Here is a 6978-nt window from a genome sequence, read left to right as displayed (position 1 = left end):
CGCTTTCGTTTGCTGTTGTTTTTTATCCTGTGCATTTGCATCCAAGATGGTAGACACAAAAGCAGAGCAGTCGCGTGTTTAGCTCTTTTATGCCCGAACAGATCTGAGGCTGAGTGGCCTAATGTTCTGATCTACTTTTTAAGTCACTATCCGACGAACAACAAGTGTTTGCCCAAGTTCGTCCAGACGTGTCCAAATGTGTCCAAATGTGTCCTCTAGAATAAAAACGGCCATTAAAATGAACCGACGTTGTTGTGAGGTGAAATTCACGAGGCCATTAAATGTCTGGCACACGGATCGGAACGGACGATGATAGGGTGAAAAACGTACGGGGAGGATACTATAAATCACACACTTAGGTATTTTTTTTCTACTTTTTGAGGAATATCTTCATGGCTAAGGTTAAAACGGAGATTTCAAACCAAAGCGCATTAAAATCGCTCATATGGAAACGATATATAGACGACATATTTTCCCTATGGACTTTAAACAGAGAGGAGATAATGCAGTTCATCTAGCAAGCAAACAAACATTAGCCCACAATTAAATTTATGGCTGAAATTTCATAAACAGAAACGATATTTCTGGATACAAACATTTATAAAGGCGAAAGATTTAGAAGCAAGTCAGTTCGCGATGTGTGTAAGAACTTCAAACTTAGTAAAACATTTCAATATAAGGCAGGTACAAAAGTCGGACCGGATCAACTCGGACTGCCAGTCCGGGTCGGATCAACTCGGATCAACTCGGATCGCCTCGGATCATGGTAAAAACATAAAATAAAATGAAATTGAAACTTTTACTCATTTGAAGGTTGAAATTCCGGTCAAGAAAAGATGGCCTAGGTTTTACCTTCATCTGGGTCCATGATCGTGGAGATCGACGCGGCGGGATCTCGAGACGAGTCCGAGAGGAACTGCGACTTAAAATACAAAAGGGCGGCTTGACTACACAGCACGACACGTAGAAACGTCGCGAGTCTTTCTTAATTTGGCCCATTTTTGACCGGAATTTTAACCTTCAAATGGGTAAAAGTTTTAATTTCATTTAATTTTATGTTTTTTCCTAGTCCGAGGCGATCCGAGTTCATCCGGTCCGACTTTTGTACCTGCCTTTTCAATAAACGCGCTTCTCTTCATGCCACCCACCAAGGGTCAAAAGGGGCTTCATCAAACGCGAGGCTCTGACACTTGTCAGAAGAAACTCTTCTAAAAGTAAATATTTGAAGAGCAAATTCATAATCATAAATCACGCCTACGCGAAAGAGATTATCCCGAGAACCTTGGTCAAAGGACCCTCTCAGAAGTGCAGTTTGAAAACAGGAAATTGGCACTCCTTCAAAAACTAAAGGAGAACAAACGAATCTTGCCCTTTGTTACACAATACCACCCAGCAGTGCCAAACTTAAAACAAATCCTCATGAAAGACTGGCATTTCAATAGATAAACAACAATCGCTTAAAGAAATCTGCAGAGACCCGCCCCTCATAAGTTACAAAAAAAGGCGGTTAATCAAAGATATACTCGTGAGAGCCAAATTAGGAAATCGGTCATAACAAGTTTTTTCGAAGAGGACCCACCTTGTCTGGGGTAGGGAAATTCAACCGAAGACCGACCTGGCCTATCTCGTGAACATTACTGACAAAATTTTATTGGCTTTAAAATTTGGGTTCACACAGAAATATTCAGCAAGCAAGAGTCCGAGCATTGCTAGATAAACAAGAAAAGTGATGTTTAAATCTCAAAATCATTTTTTACTGCTGCATTGAGGAGTGGCTATGCATCTGCATCCTCTGCAAAACAACAACCTGAAATGGCCAAATTTAATTTTTACTACAATTTGGTAACTGGCGAATCCTGGGTAGTTCGTCGTTTCTGTTGAAGTTAAACGGCTTCAAATCATGCCGAAGTAGTACAAATGAAGAAAACGGTTATTTTCAAGTGACGTTTTCTTTAGTGTTTTATCGTCGTCGCTGCTTAAATTTCCTTATAATTAGGCCGGAAGTTTCTTCTCGTTTTTCACGCGAGCACAGACGTCAAGCACCCTGAACCGACGTAAACGAGTATTCAGCTTTGAAACCGTTGCATCACTCACAAACCGGTCTAGGCCGACAACCCTTGTAATATAACACTAAAAACTTTACCTTTCAGTTATGACAAAGTACCATAAAAAAAAGTCCCATATGCATGTTGTCACAAATCACAAGACAAACAACATAAAACACGAACATAGGATTAATGTTACCACAAGCGTTTTAACCTTGAAAGTACGTGCATCGATACTTTTCTCAGCATCCAGTTTTCAAAATATATAAGCAAATGAAACAATAATAATAATAATAATAATAATAATAATAATAATAATAATAACAAAAAATAAAAAATAATAAAAGGAAAAAACGCTAGTACATTTCTTCGCGAATATTGAGGCCATGTGGAAAAAGTAACCTTTAAACCTTTAAATATAGTAACCTTTAAACCGTATTTCTATGTTGTATCGGTCTCTGCTTCTTGTATCATAGGATTAATGTTACCACAAGCGTTTTAACCTTGAAAGAGCGTGCATCGATACTCAGTATCCAGAGAGTTTTCAAACAATCAGGCAAGAAGTTCACACCATATCGTTGTGCAAGAATGTCTGCTGCAAAAGACGAGGTACAGGAGCTAACTCGAAAACTACTGAAGCCGGCGACACACTTAGCGATTTTATACGACGATCGCCGCGATCGCCGTATAAATCGCCGTTATCTGGCATGTCAGATATCGGCAATTTACTAGATATTAGACGGCATTCGCCAAGTGTGCCCGTTCCTGCGATTTTCTTAGTTTATTGATTCGAATCGCCAGTAAAGCCAAGCCATCAGGTTGGGTGATTTTATCACACGACTTTTCTAAACTGCCACATCGCCGCGATCGGCGAAAAAATCGCCAAGTGTGTCCGCCTCAATCAAATTCGCCGTGATCGACGTATAAAATCGCCAGGTGTTTCGCTGGCTTTAGGCGATTTCCTTTTTATTTTAGTATTTATTGTTGTTGTTGTTGTTGTGTTTTTTTGTGTGTGTGTTTAGTTAAGTTTTTTTCTTTTTTTTCATTTTTTTTTGTTTGCGCAGGTTGTGGTCCAAGACGAAATCTCACCCGAAAGTGTGGAAGAGGAATCGAAAACAGCAGAGTCCAAAGGTAAACTGTAAATAGCTATTAAGAATTTAGTAAAACGTCGGAAAAGAACATTCCTAGTATCCACACATCGACATTTACAAACGAACCACAGAATCGACTGAACCTCTCCTACAGTGGAAATTATTTGATAATAATAACTGACCCTCCCTCTCTGCCTTAAATCAACGATTTCAGCCTGAGGAGGCGTGTTATTCAGGCTTGTGCAAGTGTCTCGAGGAAGACTGGTGTTCCGTGATCTGGAATAATAAGGATATAAAAATAAATGGAAAACCAGTTTTTTATAAAACACTTTTCGATTTCGGAATATATTCTGTTAGTGATCTTTTATTTAACCTTAGCAACATCGAAATATCCTAGAACGTAATAAATAAGAAACTAAAAAAGTTAATTTTCTTACGTGGTTTGGACTTAGACCTCTCCGTTTAAAGAAGATTTGTGGCCCCACTAAAGGTGTTCCTTCCTTCAAGCATAATGGAACTATTTTTGACATCACGAAAAACAAATCAAAAGTCAGATTATTATTGCTTGATTATTAGCAATAAAGCCCAACTTCCAAACAATGCACATAAACTGAAACATGAATTTAAATTATCCGAAGATGACTTGGAACTTATTTACACACTAGGCCATTAATGCGAAAAACATAACATAAAAATAACAGAAACTATAAAACTCCGAGCAAGGGACGAAAACACCTAAAAGTACAGCGCATAGCTACGAAAATTATTCAAGGAACGTAAACAAAATATCTAGCCAACTTGAAATTGGGCAACCGCGGCGCCCGCCGGCTTTGAGGTTGTTGCGCTTGGGCTTGAGGTTGTTGTGCTTGAGCTTGAACTTGTTGGTCCTGCACTAACGTTTGTCCTAATGCCTTTGGCCCTGAACTTGCATAGGGTTGGCCAAAGCTTCAGCATTAGGCTCTGCTATCCCTTGCAACAAGAAGCTCAAAATGACCAAGTACATTGTGTTATATACTATGCTAATATTCTTCGTCATGTACATGAAAGCCAACAGCACTTTTCATGGGTGCATGTGAGATACACATGTTCCAGGGAGATATAGGTCCCGGGGGAGGGGGGGGGGGGGGTACTTGGGTTAAGTTTTGCTGGGTATGTGCCGCTGGCCTATCAGAGCCCCTGCCCCATTATAGTCTATTTTGTGGCCAGTTATAGACCCCATCTTAGTCACTTTTTGGGAAAGTGTAATTTTCGCGATCCCAACTAAGTCACTTTCTATTTATGCATCTACTTTCAAGAACGGAATGTAATGCAAGGTGATTGTTACATTTAATAAACAACACCTTTCTGAACTTTTTAACCGTGACCATTTTGAATCCCTACTTAACAGAATTTTCTCACCCCAAAAATCCGAAAATGTGCGACCCCATTCTAGTAACTCTATTGAAAATGCGACCCCATTCTAGTCAATCCAGTCGTGAAAATGCGACCCCATCCAGCGGCACATCCCCATTAGCCTCTTATAAGGAAGTAACCCCCCCGGGATATAGGTAAAGTTGTAACACTTTTTAAAAGGCCATTTTACAGTTGTGCGCTTAGCGACCTGGCCTTGGATTAGAAGCGAGGCTGGGGGTGACTTTGTTTTGACACAAACCTCATTTCTTTTCATATGTTAATGCGAACTAGTTAGCATAAGGACAGTATGATCTACATATGTAAAACAGTGAGGTTTCTATGAAAACAAGGTCACCCCCAGCCTCGCTTCCAATCCAAGGCCAGGTCACTAAACTGTAAAATGGCCTATTACCAAGTTTTAATAATGGCTACAGTCACATCTGGGCTACGAACTATAGTTAAGACGGGGATAACTATAGTTAGCAATTTCGGTAATGTGACTGCTTCTCTGTTCGCTCAAAATATAGTTAGAAAATTTACGCCTCGGTGATCGCAAACAATACAGACTAACTATAGTTATACCCAAGCAGGGTTTATGGGTTAAAGTTTACAAACAAACAACCAATCAGAATGTGACAATTCTTTTCGCACGTGCGAGATGAGCATATGCAAAATGAAAACCAAAAACAACAATCCAAAAATTTACATACAACAAGGTAGCAAAACGTGTAGCCTTCAAGCTTTTGTGGAACCGTCCTTGTATTTGCTGCGATGAATTCCAGACCTTCCTCGCAGAATTCTTTTCCTGAAACAGTTATTTCGCATTTTTCTCCGACGGTTTGCCGCTCGGAAAAAATAAATAAGAAAAACCAGACACACTTTACGTCGGTCAACTATGTTGACATTTCAGGGATCAACAATAAGGGCCCTTTAATTCTGACGTCATCCATATGCTAATTAGAGCTAACTGTAGTTAACTGCGTGGTGTGACCGCAAAGTCCACCGAAAGCACTAACTACAGTTAAGTATGACGTCACGTAACTTGACACTGACTTAAGTTAAACTTTAGTTACGTCGTAGATGAGCCCGCAGCCAGTGACTGAACGTTGTAATACTAACAAATACCACTACTAGACAATGTATACTAATTTCATTGTTCGGGTAAAAAAACAACATTGTGAAGGCGACAGAAATCGTTGATTTAATGCAGAGAGAGAACAATAGGATATTATGAGGGTCAATAATTATAATAGATAATTGCTTCGTGCTATGAGAGATATTGCAGCCAGCTTCGGGATACGCCCTCGGCTGGCTGCGATATCTGTCATCGGCTCCGACTACCTCAGTAATTATATATTTACGACTCACTCTGGAAAGCTGGTTAACTAACTTAAAACAAACGTCACTCAACCGTTGCCTACTCGCCAGGATTATACTAATTTACGTATACGTATCATTCTTGCTTGCCTTAATTTGAGCGCTCCTGAGCTCTCAATCGTCGTATAACTTGTCCTTACACAAGGAACTTTTTGTAACGAGTTAAAAATGACGTGTTTAAAAAGTCGAGCTAAAAGTTAGTACACACATTGTCTCATTTCATTCTTTTCGTTTTCTTAGGTTTGCCATCAAGAGTATCCAAAGGCCAGGGAGTTTTCCCTGCAGCTTTTTTAATGCTGGAGAAGAGAAAAGTGCCGAACAAGCCAGGGTGTCTATCTGGCTACTCCTTTTATGAAGATAGGAGTGCGGGTCAATTTTTTGATTAGTTTGATTAGCATAACATTATCGCTACCTTAAAAGAATTGATAATTTCTTCACAAATTTTCATGGAAATTCCCGCCGCAGTTTTAATCGAACAGTCTTTAAAGCAAGTTAGCGTGTTCAATCACAGGAGCTTGTAAAAGAAAGAATGAATGAAGTTAAAATGTTCAAATTACGTTTCTTGTTTGCTGTTGTTTTGTATCCTATGCACTTGCATCCAAGATGGTAGACACAAAAGTACAGCAGTCGCGTGTTTAGCTCTTTTATGCCCGAGCGGATCTGAGGCTGAGTGGCCTAATGTTCTGATCTACTTTTTAAGTCACTATCCGACGAACAACAAGTGTTTTCCCAAGTTCGTCCAGACGTGTCCAAATGTGTCCAAATGTGTCCTCTAGTATAAAAACGGCCATTGAAATGAGCCGACGTTGTTGTGAGGTGAAATTCACGAGGCCATCAAATGTCTGGCACCCGGATCGGTTCGGACGATGATAGGATTAAAAATGAACGGGGATCGGAGAATACTATAAATCACACACTTAGCTATTTTTTCCTACTTTTTGAGGAATATCTTCATGGCTAAGGTTAAAACGGAGATTTCAAACCAAAGCGCATTAAAACCGCTCATATGGAAACGATATATAGACGACATATTTTCCCTATGGACTTTAAACAGAGAGGAGATAATGCAGTTC

General features: G+C 39.7%; 1 long non-coding RNA gene across 1 annotated transcript; it reads left to right on the top strand.

The window, feature by feature from the left end:
* Positions 1 to 2521: 2521 nt before the first annotated feature.
* On the top strand, positions 2522 to 6461 carry LOC146483679 (uncharacterized). The gene is made up of 3 exons (XR_014863759.1): positions 2522 to 2654; positions 3110 to 3176; positions 6146 to 6461. It is a non-coding gene; the product is annotated as an uncharacterized LOC146483679 (long non-coding RNA).
* Positions 6462 to 6978: the final 517 nt, after the last annotated feature.

The sequence above is a fragment of the Pavona decussata genome, unplaced genomic scaffold (genome assembly GCF_977016875.1).
Source record: "Pavona decussata unplaced genomic scaffold, jaPavDecu1.1 SCAFFOLD_38, whole genome shotgun sequence".
Taxonomy (NCBI): Eukaryota; Metazoa; Cnidaria; class Anthozoa; order Scleractinia; family Agariciidae; genus Pavona; species Pavona decussata.
The sequence above is the reverse complement of the archived record's forward strand: the minus strand, read 5'-3'. Positions and strand labels throughout refer to the sequence as shown.